This window comes from Phocoena phocoena, chromosome 1 (genome assembly GCF_963924675.1).
Source record: "Phocoena phocoena chromosome 1, mPhoPho1.1, whole genome shotgun sequence".
NCBI lineage: Eukaryota > Metazoa > Chordata > Mammalia > Artiodactyla > Phocoenidae > Phocoena > Phocoena phocoena.
In genome coordinates this window covers 137,261,096-137,281,759 of record NC_089219.1, presented here as the reverse complement: position 1 = coordinate 137,281,759, position 20,664 = coordinate 137,261,096, and the positions used below count along the sequence as shown (strand labels likewise).

The 20,664-nt window shown below is 39.3% G+C and overlaps 1 pseudogene; it reads right to left on the bottom strand.

Annotated features, from left to right (window-relative positions):
* LOC136117935 (antizyme inhibitor 1 pseudogene) overlaps positions 1-20,330 on the bottom strand; it is a 137,863-nt pseudogene extending 117,533 nt beyond the window's left edge.
* Between the last annotated feature and the right edge of the window lie 334 nt (positions 20,331-20,664).

The window sequence follows — 20,664 nt, the reverse complement described above, 5'->3', positions numbered from 1 at the left end:
GAGCCAATATTTTACAATAACCACAAATGGAGTATAATCTTTAAAAATTGTGAATCACTGTTGTATACCTGAAACATATATAATATTGTAAATCAACTATACTTCATTTAAAAAAATAAATAAAAATAAAAGTTTTTAACTACACTAAGATACCATCTCCCTCCAGTCGGGTTGATAAAAATCTCGTGTGACATCATATTCTCTTGAAAATCTGGTGGGAAGGCAAGACAATAAAACCCCTATGGTTAAGAATTTGACAACATCTAGCAAAATTTCCAGAAATCACGGAAGATGTCAAAGACTACAAGAGTCACGTCAAATGGATATAGAAGCCAACTTGAAGAGGCTCCTACTAGCCAAAGATGGGACAATCCAACTACCGGTAAGAACAATTACAGTCAATTGAAACACATTAAATAAGTTTACATCCACAATTCATTATGATACTTAAAAAAATAAACCTTTATTGATCACACTTGTAAATCAACTCATTCTTTGGAAAATGGGTAATAAAAGAAAAGAGTCAAGCATTTATTCTGCTTTTTCTATACAAACTGATGAAGGGAAGTTGATGAGGGAAAGTCTCTATACATTAAAGAGTTAAGGATATTAACGCTTTGTTTACGAATAACTTGCAAATATTTTTTCTACTTTGTCATTTTATCTTATGGTAATTTTTTGCCATGCAAAAGTTTTTTAAATGTTTTATATAATAAAATTGATCAATTTTTTATTGCTTCTGGGTTTTAAGTCATCGTTAGAAAGGTTTTCCCTACTCCAAAAAAGATAGAGGAATTCACCCATTTAAAACAAATACTTGTATGGTTCAATTTTTTATATTTAAATCTCTGATCTGTTTAGAATTTCTTCTGGAGTACAAGTGTCTACTGCTCTTGGAGCACCTTCAATCCATTTACCATTTAAATTGCCCATCCTGGGGCTTTCCTGGTGGCGCAGTGGTTAAGAACCCAGCTGCCAATGCAGGGCACATGGGTTCGAGCCCTGGTCCGGGAAGATTCCACATGCCGAGGAGCAACTAAGCCCGTGTGCCACAACAACTGAGCCTGCGCTCTAGAGCCCATGAGCCACAACTACTGAGCCCACATGCCACAACTACTGAAGCTCTCACGCCTAGAGCCCGTACTCTGCAACAAGAGAAGCCACTGCAATGAGAAGCCTGCACACCGCAACAAAGAGTAGCCCCCACTGGCCATAACTAGAGAAAGCCCACATGAAGCAACGAAGACCCAAAACATTCAAAAATTTATTTATTTATAAAAATAAAATAAAATAAGTTGCCCATTCCCCCCATAATTCAGCCCAGGAGATAGGGACACTGAGGTTCTTCACAGAAACTCCAAGTTCTATCATCTATGTCCCAGCAATAACCATTTGGCTTCCATTCTCCTCCCTTCCCTGAGCTGGTCACATTTTCATCTCCTTTTGAATAGGAAATAAATTGTGTCATCTTGCCTTTTAAAACTTCAGCTCTCTGGAATTTGGCTCTTGATATTTAAAACCAAACATTTTTAATGTAAAGCCTCAGCTTTTAAGATTTTTGTTCATGCCAGGCAAGTTCAGGTTTCATCAGAAATCCAACAGACGTTTTTGTTCTAGCTCCATCCATCTGCCCCCTGAGAACAGTGTAATAAAAGCTCTCGGTGTACTCTGAATGTGAGTGAGAAGGAAAGAGAAAAGGAAGTTTGGGGATGGGAAGCAGGGACTCAAATTCTGAATACCTGAATTATTATATTTATCACTAGAACAACTTGGGCCCCTCCCTTCTCATGCTCAAGTCTGGCTCCATCCTGTTGCCTCTGAGGTTCTATCTCTAATCCCCTCTCCCCCAAGCCAAGACACGCACCACTTTCAGAACATTGCTGAAAACCTGCCTCCTCCAGGGAGCCTTCCCTGACTACATTACCCATCCTGGTCACACCTTCACATCAGCAGCCCTCCCCACAGTTTTGGCGTGTCCAGACAGGGCTTCTCTGCAAAAGCATCTCGGGCCTCAGGACTTCTGAGGCAGGCTGCAAGGTGCCCTGTTTGCCTGCGGGCCCCTAAGCCAGATGAGAGAAATAGAAAAGAAGAAGGCTTTGGGACTGACAGGCTCTCTGAACATAGCAATATGAGAAGACTTAAGAAAAAAGGAAGGAGAGAGCTAGGCTACTCCGATCTGTGGTGGGGAAAAGTGTTACTGTACCAAACTTGGGTCCACTCGCCCTGCACAATAAAACCGATCTACTGACACCGGGTTGTGGTGAAGGAAAGTGCAGTGTTTAATGCAGGGCGCCAAGCTAGAAGTTCAGGCCAGCTAGTGCTCAAAACACCGGAACTCCTCATGGGTTTCAGGAAGGCAATTTTAAAGGCCAGGTGAGGGAGGGGAGTCCCAGGGTGTGTGATCAGCTCATGTACAATTCTCTGATTGGTTGATGGTGAGGTAACAGGGCAGAGCCACAGGGGTTAACAGTAGGCCTGGGGGCTACATGCTCAGGGTCATCAAGTAGTTAATTCCTTCCATTTGGTGGTGATCTTAGCATCTGTAAAAACAACTCAGGATATGTGCATCAGATACTATATATCTAGGTGCTTCAAGAGAGGAGATAAAGCAAAGGGTATGAGGGAGAGGTCTGTGCAGGGAAGGCCCCCGTAGGGTCCTGCTTGGTTACAAAAGGAGTTGGAAAGGAATAAGAAACCTGAGAGATGGAAGGCTGTCCCTAGCCTGTTGCTCAAACCCTCCTCCTGTCCAATCTCTCACGTGCTCATAATTTTCCTGTTTTTATTTTCTATCTTGATTTTAAAAAACATACATTCCTGTATAGCAAATGAAACCATGTTTATGTGACCCAGTTTTTATAGCTCTTTTCACGTACTTTTGACACTTCCATCATAGCATCAACTATTATAATTCTGAGTTCTTTTGGGAAATTGAAAATGAATGCACTGTGAACTCAGGGAGCACGCACATGTGCTCTCCTGCATCTCCCCAGAGGGAGATCTTTTTTTTTTTTTTTTTTCGGTACGCGGGCCTCTCACTGTTGTGGCCTCTCCCGTTGCGGAGCACAGACTCCGGACGCGCAGGCTCAGCGGCCATGGCTCACGGGCCCAGCCGCTCCGCAGCATGTGGGATCTTCCCGGACCGGGGCACGAACCCGTGACCCCTGCATCGGCAGGCGGACTCTCAACCACTGCGCCACCAGGGAAGCCCCCCTTGGAGATCTTTTTAAAAGAGGATTGTCTTCTCACTAAAATGAGTTTGGTATCATTCTCCTCCACTGTCCACTCATTTCCCCTTTCCTCAGGCCAAAGACTGTCAAGGGCGTGGACTACTGCTGCTAAGTTTCCCTTAAAGCCCTAGAAAAGAGGCCCCATGCTTGAGGTCCGTTTGCCATTTCCAATAATCCTATAATAGCAACACTTTGAGAAACCAGCTGTACACCTTGGGATGTGCTCAGCTGCTCCCCCACAAATTAGACCCTGAATCAGCCATTTAGAGCCCCAGGTGCCCAGACCCACCTGGTGATCCTTTCTAGATGATCCCGGCCAAGGTTAGAAAAAGACCTTTCTAGGCCCAGGAGAATGAGTAGAGGACCCTGGAGTTAGTAATCAAGAGTTAATATTCCAAGAGAGGGATTTTGGGAAGTACTTAAAGAGGAACATGGTGTGGTCACACCGGCCATCATAAAAGATTTAGCAGCAGGTAACTTCTTTCCTCACATATTTTGTAGTTTGGGGAGTGTGTGTTTGTTTGTGTGTGTGTGTGTGTGTAAACTTAATGAAAAGCTTAGGATATAAAGTTAGGTTTACCCGCTTAATAGTTTCATGGTTTTAAATAAAACATTTAGTATATTCTCTGTTTTCATGTCTGATTCAAAACAATGGTGTTGGTGGTAATAATGCTTAATAATAATATAAACAATAATACTAGCTCTACCTACCTCACGGTGCCATTAAATTAGGCAGGAAAATCACTTTTGTAAATGTAAAACACTATAAAGATGTAAAATATTATTATTGCAATTTCTGACACGCTATTAGAATATTTTTCTTGGAATTGAACTTAAATCGGTCCAATTTCCATCAATAATGTACTCTGAAAGCACAAAAACAAGCCTAATTCTTCTTCCAAATGACAGTCCTTTAAGTACTGGGAAATTGTTCCAATGCTATTCCCAAGGCTTCTCCTTTCCAAGTTAAAGGTTCTTAGTATTCTTTGTTTCCCTAGTCACATGTCACATGGTACCATAGGACTTAACTGGGCTTTTATTAAGTTTCCTTTGGCCTCTCCACATCTCCGGATTGCTACAATGGAGGCTGAGGAATAGTGCACGCCCCAGGTAACTTTGGCGCCCCAGGTAACTCTGGTGCTTCCGTTGAGGCAAGCAGGCTCCGTCAGCAATGTGTGCCCAATGCCAGGCTACTGTCCTACCCGTGGGACACCACACAGCCCTAGACCAGCTTTGGCCCTCAGTTGCTCCTTCTTGCTGTACTTCAATTAGAAGGAGCCTTGAGCAACACAAAAACCAAAAGGGTGTGAAAAAACTACACCCCAAGCTTGAACACCAATGAGATCTCACTTTAGCCTAACGAAATCCTATGAATTATAATGAGAGAAGAATCATTTCCATATTAGATTTCTATAGCTTCTTTCCTCTAAAATGCTCAGGGCACCGTACTGGGAAATTTTCATGCATTAACGTATGATTTCTTCAGTGCTACAGGGCGCAGCTTCTCAGGGCTTGGCAAAGGCCATTTCACTCACTCAGGCTGAGTTCTCCCTCCCTTGAAATGCAACCATTTCTTGTCTATTGCACACCCAGGGTGCCCTGTGGTACAGAGCATGGGTGGAGAAAGCCAAGCTGCAGCAGAAACACAGATGGAACTCTAGACACAATCCAATCCACTCCTCACCCCCCAAAAATGATAACAAATGAACTTATTTACAAAACAGAAACAGAGTCACAGACTTAGAGAACAAACTTATGGTTACCAGGGGGTAAGGGTTGTGGGGGGAGGGAGAGACTGGGAGTTTGGAATTGACATGTACACCCTGCTATATTTAAAAGAGATAACCATTCTGGCCAATCAGAATGGCCATTATCAAAAAATCTAGAAACAATAAATGCTAGAAAGGGTGTGGTGAAAAGGAAACCCTCCTGCACTGCTGGTGGGGATGTAAATTGATACAACTACTATGGAAAACAATATGGAGGTTCCTTAAAAAACTAAAAATAGAATTACCATATGACCCGCTACTGGGCATACACCCTGAGAAAACCATAATTCAAAAAGAGTCATACAAAAAAAACAAAAATACATCGGGCTTCCCTGGTGGCGCAGTGGTTGAGAGTCTGCCTGCCGATGCAGGGGACACAGGTTCGTGCCCCAGTCTGGGAGGATCCCACATGCCGCGGAGCGGCTGGGCCCGTGAGCCATGGTCGCTGAGCCTGCGCGTCTGGAGCTGTGCTGTGCTCCACAATGGGAGAGGCAACAACAGTGAGAGGCCCGCGTACCACAAGAAACAAAAAAACAAAAACAAAAAGAGTCATGTACCACAATGTTCATTGCAGCTCTATTTACAATAGCCAGATGTGGAAGCAACCTAAGTGTCCATCGACAGATGAGTGGATAAACAAGATGTAGCACATATATACAACAGAATATTACTCAGCCATAAAAAGGAATAAAATTGAGTTATTTGTAGTGAGGTGGATGGACCTAGAGTCTGTCCTACAGAGTGAAGTAAGTCAGAAAGAGAAAAACAAATACCGTATGCTAACACATATATATGGAATCTAAAAATAATGGTACTGATGAACCTAGTTGCAGGGCAGGAATAAAGAGGCAGACATAGAAAATGGACTTGAGGACATGGGGTGGGGAGGCGAAGCTGGGGCGAAGTGAGAGTAGCATCGACATAGATACACTACTGAATGTAAAATAGTTGGCTGGTGGGAAGCAGCAGCATAGCACAGGGAGATTGGCTCGGTGCTTTGTGATGACCTAGAGGGGTGGGATAGGGAGGGTGGGAGGGAGGCTCAAAGGGTAGGGGATATGGGGACACGTGTATGCATATGGCTGATTCTCTTTGTTGTGAAACAGAAACTAACAATATTGTGAAGCAATTATACTCCAGTAAAATCTATTAAAAATTAAAAAATAAATAAAGTAGATAACCAACAAGGACCTACTGTATAGCACAGGGAACTCTGCTCAATATCCTATAACAACATAAACAGGAAAAGAATTTGAAAAAGGATAGATACACGTATAGGGAAAGGAAGGGAGGGAGGGAGGGAAGAGAAGAGAAATCGTGACCCTGAGAAATGACTTCCTCAAAGTCACAGCTACTTAGGGACAGCATTAGGCACTTTATTTTACTTCCTCTCATCTGAAAAACGCAAGAAAATCAGGTAAGGCTGCACAACACCCCCGAGAAAGAGAGAACTGGGAACAACAGGAAATTTGCTTACAGCTGTCTTAGCTTTTACCATAAAAACCTGTAAGTTTCCCAAAGAAGAACAACCATAATGACTAGGTGAGTACATGGGCCAAATGAAGGCAGGATCAAGTCGCCCGGGTTAGCTCTGTCAGTCATGATTTAAAAGGGTGGGACAAACAATGTCCAGTGTTTCACAGTTGTTATGTATCAAGGAGAAAAACTAATTTGAGAGGCAAGGGGAAGATTAATTGGGCAACAGAGATGAAGAAGCTGAATCAAGAGAGGAAAAGTTAAGGTTGATCATTTGAGAATGCTGCCCAGCACAGCCTCCCATAAGGACCCTGGGCGCTTTATTGCAGACAATCTTTGTTTGGGCAGGAAAATGAGCTTGCCATGCTGCTGCTTTAGTTTTCGTGATGATTTACAGGACATATATATATACACACACACACAAAGATAATGTTCAAACACTCCTACGGTCATGAAAAGTCTTCCCTGAAAGCCTGTTCTATCTTTTTAAATTAATACTCAAAGCAATTAAATCATGGCGTGCTCCCATTACCTGCCAAGTTTTGTTATTTTAAAAATACAACAACACGGTTTTGGATTCTATTCTTTGGTCTACATGCAGCCTTTCAAAGGTGGTTTCCTTGGTGGCCCCAAACATGAACTTTCATCCAGGCAGTAAAAACAGCTTTGAGATGGCTTGCTTTTGCTTGAGAAGGCTCTCCTTCAAGGGGTGCCACACTCTCTGCCCTTTACGGGAAGAGGAAAAGAAAAGGACCAAAGGGATGTAGTGTGCAAGGTCGCCATCACGCTGCAACCCACACAAAAGCCAGCACTTGATAATGGCTCTAGCTGCCCCCCTCTAGGCTACTTTTCCTTTTGGACACTTAGGGACTTAATAGGCATGTATAGCTTCTTGGAAAACTTTCTGTTGGCTGTGCTAGAAGAAACAGTCCAAATCATGAGGGGGTGAGTAGTGTATTGTTGACTTTGAGTAGACTCATGTCATCAGCAGTAGAATCCCCAAAACTCACTGTAACAAACAGATCCAAAGAGACCTCAAAGGTGATCCCCAATGCTGGGCCAGAACAGACCTCAAGGTGTCCAATACCTACCCCAATGGCCAGAATTTTCAAATGATATAAGCCACCTGAAGGATTTTTTATAAAGAAAAGACGTGATATTCACTGATTAATGTTCATAATGAAGAGTCCACAACATCTCTAGATAAAAACTAGCCAACATCATGTCCTTTACAAAAAGATCTACTTTGACAAATTGGTATTTATCCTTAATGCTTGAGTAAGCACCTTCATTACACAAGGGTGCTGAGCTAGGTGCCATGGGGGACACATATAAGTATAAGCCAATCCTTACCTCAGGACTGTTACAATTTATTGGAGATAGAAGACAGGTCCACGTGAAAAGAGAACCACCAAAGGCAGTGAAAGAGGGCTGCATTAGTGTCAAGTGAGTGAAAGCATCAACAGCAAACTCTAGGCAACTCACCTGTACTGGTGACAAGGCCCTACATTCTAGAGACCAGGAAAGTCCTCACAAGCCAAAGGGGGAGAAAACAACTGTGACTATCAGGAAATATCAAATACAGCTTCAGAGCTACTGTAAGCTCTGTCTCCTATTATTCACAACAGACCTATATTCATTTCACCCACCAGCCCAGGGGCTAATTACGCCCCCCTCCAGATGCAGAAGAGAGGCTGTCCAAGATCAGCCTCCTGCCTCAGGAAGTACAGACAGATAGAAGGACCAGGGCACCAGAGGCCATTCTCCCTGCTGGAGGGCTGCATCAATCTGGTGGTGCTGTGTCAAATGTTTGCCAAGAGCAACAGAAGGTGTTTTCCCTCTTGGAATTTTTTTTCTTCCTCCCTCCACCCTGCCCCTAAAGGTAGCTCAAATATGACTCATAATTGGGGCATCTGGTAGTCACCCTCTTTACCCACTTATCCAAAGTCCCCTGGGTTCCTATAAGCTCAACCTCTCACCATTCAGAAGGCACTGAGGTATGATGGGATTCATCACAGAGTACAGAATCATAGAAGTGAAAAATCTTAGGGTCTTTCAGATATTGGAATCCTTCCACAACATTTCCCCCAGATGTACATCAAACCTATGTGTATCAGCAAACTTCCTACCCACAATGGGCAAGCTAGCCCATATTGGAACTGTTCTAATTGACTTTTTCCTCCCCTACCTGAATTTCCCCGATACTTCTTTGAGTTGCTCCTAATCCCATCTCTTAGGTTCACCCAGATCCAGTCTAATTCCTGTTCCACAAGACAGCCCATCAGATATTTGAAACCTCTCAGATCCTTTTGAGACCTTTCTTCCACTAGATCAACACAGAGGCTTCCTTCAACCATTCCAGATATCACCTGGTTTCAAACCCTTTCATTTTCTCATTTAGTTACTTAAGACTATAAGAGATCAATTTGCCTATTTCTCTCTTTAAACTTAGCCCCTAAAAAGGAATAAAACACTCTAGACATAAACTGGCCAATAACAGTAAAATGGAAACTCTTTATTTTAGATTCTTAGATACTCTAATTTATATAAACTAAGACTGCATTCAACTCTAAGTTGTGGTCACATGGCATGGCACGTGCTTATTGTAGACTAAAATCCTTTAGCTGCAAGTGCTTCCCACCTGTGGGTGAAATCATTGATTACGCCTCCCTCACACAGCTGGGTGTTATCCCCAAAACTATGTAAGAAACTGACATCTTTCATGCTCTTTCCACTCCTTCTATTTGACCCCCAACTATAGATTTAAATGACTGTTTCAACAATCTAGGAAAAGAAACCTTTCCTCCCAAGAAATCTCCCTGGGAAGATGTCAACATGGAGTTCTGAGATACAAAAATAAAAGCTTCAGCAGCTTCAGAGGACCCCAAAACTGTTCCTGATTTCCATTCTGAACCTTTCCTTCCAGTGTCCCTAAACAAATCAGAAAGCCCTAAGGAGAGGCCCTGAGACGTGAGTGAACCTTTCCCATAGCCAAGGGAGAAGGGAGGGGACCTGCATTCAACCAGGCATTTAGTTCAGTCCCTTCTTTTTTGTTTTTTGGTTTTTTTTTAACATCTTTATTGGAGGATAATTGCTTTACAATGGTGTGTTAGTTTCTGCTGTGTAACAAAGTGAATCACTATACATATACATATATCCCCATATCCCCTTCCTCTTGCATCTCCCTCCCACACTCTCTATCCCACCCCTCTAGGTGGTCACAAAGCACTGAACTGATATCCCTGTGCTATACAGTTGCTTCCCACTAGCTATCTTTTTTACATTTGTTAGTGTATATATGTCCATGCCACTCTCTCACTTCGTCAGCTTACCTTCTCCCTCCCCGTGTCCTCAAGTCCATTCTCTACATCTGCGTCTTTATTCCTGTCCTGCCCCTAGGTTCTTCAGAACCATTTTTTTCTTTTTGGGATTCCATATATGTGTTATCATACGGTACTTTTCTCTTTCTGACTTACTTCACTCTGCAGGACAGACTCTAGATCCATCCACCTCACTACAAATAACTCAATTTCGTTTTATTTTTATGGCTGAGTAATATTCCATTGTATATATGTGCCACATCTTCTTTATCCATTCATCTGTCAATGGACACAGGTTGCTTCCACGTCCTGGCTATTGTAAATAGTGCTGCAATGAACATTGTGGTACGTGACTCTTTTTGAATTATGGTTTTCTCAGGGTATATTCCCAGTAGTGGGATTGCTGGGTCGTATGATAGTTCTATTTTTAGTTTTTTAAGGAACCTCCATACTATTCTCCGTAGTGGCTGTATCAATTTACATTCCCACTGATAGTGCAAGAGGGTTGCCTTTTCTCCACACCCTCTCCATCATTTATTGTTTGTATACTTTTTGACGATGGCCATTCTGACCGGTGTGATGGCCATTCTGACTACCTCATTGTAGTTTTGACTTGCATTTCTCTAATGATTAGTGATGTTGAGTATCCTTTCATGTGTTTGTTGGCAATCTGTATATCTTCTCTGGAGAAATGTCTATTTAGGTCTTCTGACCATTTTTGGATTGGGTTGTTTGTTTTTTTGATATTGAGCTCCATGAACTGCTTGTATATTTGGAGATTAATCCTTTGTCAGTTGCTTCATTTGCAAATATTTTCTTGCATTCTGAGGGTTGTCTTTTCATCTTGTCTATGGTTTCCTTTGCTATGCAAAAGATTTATGTTTCATTAGGTCCCATTTGTTTATTTTTGTTTTTATTTCCATTTCTCTAGGAGGTGGGTCAAAAGGATCTTGCTGTGATTTATGTCATAGAGTGTTCTGCCTATGTTTTCCTCTAAGAGTTTGATAGTGTCTGGCCTTACATTTATGTCTCTAATCCATTTTGAGTTTATTTTTGTGTATGGTGTTAGGGAGTGTTCTAATTTCATTCTTTTACATGTACCTGTCCAGTTTTCCCAGCACCACTTATTGAAGAGGCTGTCTTTTCTCCATTGTATATTCTTGCCTCCTTTATCAAAGATAAGGTGACCATATGTGCGTGGGTTTATCTCTGGGCTTTCTATCCTGTTCCATTGATCTATATTTCTGTTTTTGTGCCAGTACCATACTGCCTTATTTAGTTCAGTCCCATCTGATCACTAGATTGTAAGACACTGAAGATATGGACAGGTTAAGCATCATAAGATATTGACTGAACAAGTGAATGAACAAATGCTGAAGCTTTGTGTAATGGTTACGGTCTTAAAATTTTATTACAGGTTTTTGTGGTGATGATCTATTTTATGGCTTATTTAAAAAATAAAATGTAAGCATAAAACTTATTTTAAAAGTTCTTTAGTGTCAAAAGTAAATTTAAAATTAAGCTCACATGAAAGTGGAAGAAAAAGAAGGGGACAGAATACATAGGACAAAATCTTCCATCACTTTGCTGCAGGCGAACCTCCCATAACTCTCTCTCTTTGATTGTTGTTGCATCAAGTCCACATGCCTTGGACAGGCCTTAAAGATTTCTATTATTTGGGGTTCTCCTTTTATCCAGTCATATTTCCCAAATATGACTTCTACCGTGGTTGGGTCAGCCTGAACTCCTATGATGGTTGCCAGGAGATTTCTGTAGCCCAAAGGAACCTCCACCTCTTCTTCACCATATCTTTCAAGAAAAACACCCATAAAACCTCCTCTGAAAGTCTTCTCTGGCTAGTGCCATCCCACACTGACTATCCTGTTTCTTTCTCTAAAGCATATGGACAATGTGTAAGACAGTATGTGGGTTATCTTCTGACTAAAGAAGGTATAAGAATTCACTTTAAAAGAGTAATACCAAAATAATGAATTATTATTATGATTATATGTTAACTTATATGTTTGTCTCCCTTCCCCAGGGGGTTCATAAGCTCCCTAAGGGTAAGAGCAGTAGTCTTTATTTTGTATTCCTTAAAAATGCTAGATAACAACAGTTAAATAAAATAGATGCTAGATGACTAAATGAATGAATAATGCATTTCAGCTTATGAGTCTTTGAAGACTTCACTGCTAGAGTGGTCTGAGGCTCTAGTGCTGAGATAATGATAAGCTTGGTCACAACCAACTAAGCAAATGACTAGTGACAAATTCTGCTGACCCCCAACCCTGAGAGAACTCATCAGCTGGTGACCATAATAATCATTAAATAACCTGCTGTCCCTGTCACTCTCCTACATTTAGTCCTCTATACTTCAACACCTAAATCACCATTTCATCATGTCAACTCCCTGCTCAAAAACCTGGATGTAAGGACTCCCTATTGCATGCAGTAATTCTCAATCTGCATAGTACTAATAGAATAGAAGGTGGGAGTTTTGTCACTTAAGTCCTAAAACACATCTTAGCAGAGCGGCTACCACATAAGTTGGAAAATTTTATTGTGCGTAACGAGACATATTTCTGAGGAATGTGTGCCATGGACCGAATTGTACCTCCCCAAATTCATATGCTGAAACCCCAACCCCCAATGCGATGCTATTTGGAAATGGGGCCTTTGGGAGACAATTAGGTTTAGATGAGATCATGAGGGTGAGGTCCTCATGATGGGATTAGTGCCCTTATAAAGAGAGACACTAGAGCTCTCCTCTCTCTCTCTCTCTCTCTCTCTCTCTCTCTCACATTTGAGGACATAGTAAAAAGGAGGCCATCTGCAAGACAGCTCTCAACAGAACCCAACCATTGTGGCACCCTGATAATGGACTTCCAGCCTCCAGAAATGAGAAAAATAAATTTCTATTGTTTAAGCATCTAGTCTATGGTAGTTTGTTATGGTAGCCCAAGCCAACTAAGACAACATATATGAACCATATTAACTGTATGAAGGCACACACAATAAACACATACATCTCATTACACAAACTCAACACACTGATAAATACTGTTCTAGACTTCAGTTCCACCCATGAATAAATAACTGCTATGGAAATTGCTCTCCTGACTTAAAATATATTAAAGATAAAATATATTAAGCAACTATGTTCAGATATTGGACTATAAGCAATGCAAGATTATGACCCTTGAAAAAAGGGAGTTAAATATAATAAGTTTTATATTCATCCTGACTATCCACCTGCAAGGAAATTCCAAATTGCAGCACAAGGAGGGGGAATCCAAACAAAGCTTGCTGGTCTTGCCAAGTTGAGGAGACAGAGATTGAAATTTGAGAAGCCCAAAGAAGCTAGAAGTTGCAGAGTAGAATACTGAAAATAAGGGAGCTATATGAAGGTAGAGCTCCAGGAATTTGCATAGGGGTTCCCTCAAACTTTGCCTGAATACTAACCTGTACACACATAGGGTCAAGTTCCAACATGTCAGGAAAGAACAATTAGCAGAGAGCTGTAAGCCAAGAAATTCCCAGAGCTCAAACAGATCTGAAAATCATTCGAGTTTGCATCAGCCAGAGTGGACAGATCTCACTTAATTCAGGAATCATTCAGTAAAGTCACCAGAAGAGTCAGAGCTTAGTAATGCGGCAAATAGACCCTACTATATTGGAGCTGTAGACCTGCCCTGAAAAACCTTTAAAACAAACTTCAAGAGGATCAATCTGATGTTCAAGCAACTTAGCTGCCTGCCAAAACAAAACCATCACTCTTTAAAGAAATACAACAAAATCAAGCACTCAACAAAGAAAATTCACACTGCTCAGTTTCCAAAGAAAATAACTATTCAAAATGCAAAAGCAGAATATTGTGACTCAAAACCATGAAGAAAATCAGTCAATGGACACAGATCTAGAAATGACAGATTTGATGGGGAATTTTCAGACAAGGATGTAACACAACAATTATAAATGTTACAACTATGTATAAGTATTTAAAAGGAAACATGAACGTATGAAGAGAGGAATGAAACATATAAGTAAAAATAACATAGATCATCTGGAGATTAAAATGCATTATTTGAAATGAACAGTTCACTGAATGGCATTAAGAGCAGATTAAATACTGCAAAAGAAAATATTAATGGACTTGAAGACATAACAGTTGAAATTATCCTAATGAAGTACAAAAAGAAGAAAAAAATAAGACAAAATACCCATACCTCAGTAACCAGTAGGACAATATCACACTGTCTAACATATGTGTAGTTAGAGCTCCAGAAAGGAGGAAGGGAAGAATAAAAACAAATTTGAATACATAAATGGCTGAATGTTTTCCAAATTTTGTAAACATTATAAATCTACAGATCAAAGACACTGAATAAATGGTTTAAGCATATAGTCGAAGCAGTCTAAACACACCAGAGAACTGTCATATTCTATCTCTCAAAACCAGTGACAAGGAGAATATCTTTTTAAAAAGCCATAGAGAAAAAAAAATGCCATATGGAGGAACAAAGGTAAGATTTATGCAGACTTCTTCATTTTTTTTAAGTTTTTTTGATGCGGACAATTTTTAAAGTCTTTATTGAATTTGTTACAATATTGCTTCTATTTTATGTTCTGGTGTTTTGGCCATGAGGCACATGGGATCTTAGCTCCCCAACCAGGAATTGAACCCGCACCCCCTGCATTGGAAGGTGAAGTCTTAACCACTGGACTGCCAGGGAAGTTCCTATGCAGACTTCTTATCAGAAACAATGCAAGCCAGATGACAATAAAATGACATTTTTAAAGTGCCAGCCTAGAATTTAAAATCCAGTGAAAATATCAAAATGAAATTTTAAAATGAAGTGAAAGTAAGTATTTTTCAGACAAAGGCTGAGAAAATTTGTTGCCAGAGACCTTCAGTCCAAGAAACGTAAATCCAAGTATTCAGGAAGAAGGAAAATAATACCAGATAGAAACTTGAAGCTACCCAAAGGAACGAAGAAAGTTGAAAATAATAAGTATGAGGATAAAATGTAAAAATCATTTTTCACATATTTTTAAGATAACTATTTTAAAAACTAACATGAATGTATTGTGAAGTTTATAATATATGTTGAAGTAAATATATGACAACAATAACATGGAGGACAGGAAGGGAAACACAGAAGTATATTATTCTAAAGTTCTTGTACTATATATGAAGAAGTATAATATTATTTAAAGGTAGACTATGTTAAGTTAAAGATCCATATTGTAAACCCTAGAGCAAACACCCACACACATATATACATACACACAAGAGGTATAGCTAGTAAGCCAATAGTAGGGAGAAAAGAGAATACCACAAAATATTCAATTAAAAAAAGGTAGAGAAAGAGGAAAATATGAAAAAAGAACAGAGTAAAGAAAATATAAAGAGAAAACAAAGAGAAAAATGTAGATTTAAACCCAACTATATAAATAATTACCTTAAATGCAAGTGATCTAAATTGTCCAATTAAAAGGCAGAGGTTGTCAGACTGAATAAAAAAGCATAACCTGGGACTTCCCTGGTGACACTGTGGTTAAGAATACACCTGCAGGGGACACAGGTTTGAGCCCTGGTCCAGGAAGATCCCACATGCTGTGGAGCAACTAAGCCTGTGAGCCACAACTACTGAGCCCGCATGCCACAACTACTGAAGCCCGTGTGCCGAGCCCGTGCTCTGCAACAAGGGAAGCCACCGCAATGAGAAGCCCACATACCACAACGAAGAGTAGCCCCTGCTTGCTGCAACTAAAGAAATCCTGTGCACAGCAACGAAGACCCAATGCAGCCAAAAATAAAATAAATAATTTTTTAAAATTAAAAAATAAGAGTTTCTAGAAAAAAAAAGCATAACCCAAGAGCATACACCATCTAGAAGAAAGCAACATTAAATATAAAATCAAAGATAAGTTAAAACTAAAATGATGTCAAAAAGATATATGATGCAAATACTAACAAAAAGAAAACTGGAGTGCCTATGTCAATATCACAAGGAATATAGCCAGGGATAAAGAGCCACATTTCATAATGATAAAAGGGTCACTTTCTCAAGAAAACATGATAGTCCAAATTCCTAAAAGCAGAGTTTTACAATACAGGAAGCAAAACATGAACTGAAAGGGAAAAATGAACACATAATTATAGGTAGAAATTTCAACATGTTTCTCAATTGTCTTAATTTGAGAAATTAAGAAATTTGACAAACTTCTCAATTTATCTTAATTGACAAAATAAGTAGACTAAAAAAATTCAATAAAAGTAACAGAGGACTTGACCAACACTTGAACCAACTTGAAATAACTGACATTTACAGAACATTCCACTCCACTCAGTAGCATGTACTCAGAGAACTTATAATGTTCTCTGACCACAAAAAAATGAATAAATCAACAATAAAAAAATTAATTGGTAAATATCAAAATGTATTAAAATCAAACAAAATGCTTGAAAATAATCCATCGATCAAATAAAAATCATAACAATTTTTAAAATATCTTGAAATGAATGACAATGCAAACACATATATAAATATACGGCATGCAACTAAAACCGTGCTAATTGGGAAATTCCTAGTTTTAAACACTTATATTAGAGAAGAAGAAAGGTATAAAATAAATTATCTAAACTTTCACCTTAAGGAGCTAGAAAAAGAGCAAATTTAAACTAAGAAGGAAAAAAAGGAAATAATAAAAATAAAAGCAGAAACCAATGGCATAGAAAATGGATAAAAATAGAGAAAAATCAATGAAAAAATAATTGTTTTAAAAGATCATTAGCAGCAGCATCAATTAGCATGAAATATTCAGGGAGAATTTAAACAAAATATGTGCAAAACCTGTACACTGAAAAATACAAAACATTTTTTTTAAGAAGGAATAAAAACATTTTATCTGTGTATTCAGAATCACACACAAGTTACCTTTACAGTTCAATTTACTATATAGAAATCATTTGGGTTTTATAGTTTCAGCTAAATTCTGAACTGAGATTAATATTTTTTTTAAAAAAAATATTGTTACATAAATTCAGTATTTTAAGCATACCAAATTGAAATACGTAAGTTCAAACTTCAGATTTATGGCAAACAGTCTTCAAATACAACGCAGATATTTCTTAAAGTTACCGTATCATTCACATGTCTTACTTGCAACTCTGAGCTGTTATACACAGAATAGCTCTCCTATAAATATGGCAAAATCAATATGCCATGAAGCTCAAAGCTGTATAGTCAGGCCAATGACTCGAAGTTGTACCATCTCTTAAAAGATGTGGCATTTCTGGACCAAAAAGCACAACAAGTAAAGAAGGTTAGGAACAATTCCTCCTCCTTATTACAGTTTAAAAAAGTTGCATGGTAGCTTGGAATTTTGCATAAAACACCACATTACACCTTGGAAAAGTCCAAGGGTAATTAGAACAACAGATTGGGGTCCTTTTTTTTTTTAATTAATAGAACCCACAAAATTCAAATAGGAATTAATCAAATCAAAAATATTAAGCACCTACTGGTTTAAGAGATTGAAATTTATTAGAGATTCATGACCAATCTCCTTCCACCTTGAAATCAAGGTGTAAAAACCAGCTATTAAGTGCATTCCAAACTTCTCCTATTAGCACAGGTAGAATTTTCTGTCCATTGCCACCAAGGTGAAGTCACATTTCCTTGGTAGACAGAAATTCCACATCTGAACATAGAGTAAGTTAGGAAAAAATGACCCCTGTTGTTTATTACTATTGTGACTCTGAGATCTAGGATAACAAATATACTAGCAGTGAACAACGCAAATTCCTGGCAACACCTGTCAGGTTAGTGACTCTAACTCACTTCCCCCAATCACCATAAAATTTTAGTTTGAAAAGAATTAAAACTACACTAAGCTGAACAAATAGGAAATAACAAGAAGCTAATAGCTGAAACAAAACAAACCCTAAGTTTGAAATCACTGCAACTGAGAAATTGAAAATAGGTGTGCTTCACCGCACCCCACCTCACAATTTTCAATTTAAATAATATTCTGTGCAAAGGAGCATCAGGTTTCTGGATATAGATGTAGCCCTTCTTTAAGATTTAGTGAGCTGCAGAGTTTTCTGCGATTTTATTTCTCTCACCCAAAGTTTATTCAAGGTACTTAAGAGAATCTTCCGTTTCAGCCAAAAGATATGTGATTCAAAGATTTACTAAGGTACTCTATCTGTACAGAAACAGCTGTTAATTATTACAATTGGTTTATGCAGGATTAACATTTTTGGTGTTAAAATTGTTAAACGTCATGCTTACTGCACATCAACTCTCCATAATGAATCTCAACTTCACAATGATTTACCGAACATTTTACTTAAATTACTAATTAAATAACTGAAAAATGTACTGAGCCAAACTAAATTTAAATGGGCTATAAAGGAAAATAACCTTCTAAACAGTCCATATACACATCTCTTTCGAAACTGCCTTTGCTAGCTAGCCCCTTTCCCAAAGTTTTAGCCTGAAAAAACAGTAAAATCTACACAAAATTTTATTGCAGTCATACAAGGGTAACATTAGGTCAAATACAACAAATACTATGATGCAATTTTACGTTTATTAAACTACAGTTCAAAGCACAAATTTACACATTCTAAATACACTAAACATATCTAATGAAATCACACTGGTCTTCCACTGATATTTGATATATCTGGGTGAAAGACATTAACTTTACAAGACTTTTTAACACGAATCCTTAGTATAAAAACTGTGTCCTTGTATGTAAACGTTTTAATGAGGAACCCAATTAATGGGCTTCCACCTCCACTAAGTCATCCTTTTCTTTTTTTTTTTTTGCGGTACGGCATGTGGGATCCTCCCGGACAGGGGCATGAACCCGTGTCCTCTGCATCGGCAGGCGGACTCTCAACCACTGTGCCACCAGGGAAGCCCAAAGTCATCCATTTTGTTGCATATTTTATTTTAAACGCTTAAGGGGTAGGGCAAACTGGTAAGTTTAAATGTGGATACATTCTCTTCATCTCAATTACCCCCAGTGAATTATGGATGAGAGCTAATTTTGTCTGGTCCCAAATAGCTATTACTAGTAGTTTTTGTTTCCAAGAGAATTAACTGAGTAAGATTGTTCAAATTTTTTCCACACTGGAATGTAGACCAGCTTAACCTGCAACTTCAGATCTAAAAAAGCGTTAATGCCTGCTAAAGCTTCAGTGGAAAAGCTGTCTTCTTGGCTCAACTGAATGCAAGAAGGCACAAAGAAGAAGTTCTCCATCATTGTGTCTGAAGTAATTCCAGAATCTTGCATCTCATACCAATCACCATATGACATCATATAATAAATAGCTGGCCTTTGAAAATCATTAAAACAGATGGTTTGTGAAAGAATCTGCTCCCATGTTATCAAAGATAAGCCAATCTCCCACAGTCCGCTCAGGAAGAAGACAGTTTTCCACAATTTGATCAAGCTCATCACAGGATGGACCCCAAAGGCTGCTTGTAAACAGAGGCTCATCTTCCTTGTATTTCTTGTGAACCTCTGGAATGGTATTTAAGTCCTCAGACAGTTTACTTGCAAAAGAACCATAAACACCGTTGTTCATATAATACATGAAGGTTGGTTCATCACTTCCGGTTTTTCCTACTCCAGAGGAAAACTTATTTTCAACTTTCTTTGCAATGATATTAACTGCAAGTGTAAATGCAGAAGACACATAGTAGCTTCCGGGTTCAGAAATTATCTTAGTGTCAGATCCTTCAGGAAAGTAGACATCCAACAAAGGGCTGATAACATGATTAACCTCTTCCAATCGAAATTCGGTTCCTGTGAAGCCAACGTCTAACATGTTCATTGTGAAGCCAAATTCTCCAGCCATATCAAATACACATCGAGCATCAGATAGAGCATGTACATATACTTGAGAATCTTTGCAAGCACTTGAAACATGAAATTTAACCCCAATAATTTGGACATCAAGTTCCTTAGCACATTCCAAAAGATGCCTACATTTCTTCAGGGTAGTGCCAAACTTTGTTACCCTCTTCACCTCCAATATTATCTTCTGTTGTGATATGTAGTAAGACCTTGGCATTTGGGTGATCACGTGCAATTGTCTTCAATTTGACTTCATTGCCACATGTCATGATATTCACTCCAACTTTTGCCGCATACTTTATCTGAGACACTTGCTTGCAAGGACTTATGTAAATGATGTTTTCTGGAGATACACCCAATTCTTGCACTAAAGCCATTTCAGTTTTACTGGAACAAGCAAATCCAGTTCCAAGAGCTGCCCAAATCTCAAGTACAGCTGGAGTGGAGTTGCACTTTACCGTGTAGAATGGCTTTACCTGAGCCACCATGTTCTGCCAGTGACTGTGTTTCTTCACAATCTTTCCAAGATCTCCCACAAAAAATGCATTTTTCTTTGTCAGGGTATGTCCATAAACATAGTTATCAACAACATTTCCAAGGTTTGTTCCTTCATCCAACGGGCCAACGGAGTAGTTTGCATTGTCAATAAATCCTTTCATCTCAGCCGTATTCCACAAAGCCGAAAGTCATAAACCAGGAAAAACAAGAGACGGGCCACCAAGCCTTACATCTGGGTCCTTAGAATATGCAACAAAATGGACAAGTTAGGAGATGGAACCCGCCTATCATCATCTAGGTTCCCAAGGTGGCTCAGCGTTGAAGTCGAACTGCTCTCTATACAGCACTTCTCCTAGGCCCTCTGGGTAGTTGTATACTTGGTCAGAAAGTTCGCCGTGAGATAACGGCCCAAAGAGTCGGGTAAAGCGTCTTCTCTTTTTAGGCGGAATTTTAAAAGAGAGATGTGGTTACCTTGAGCAGAAATACCCAAGGCCG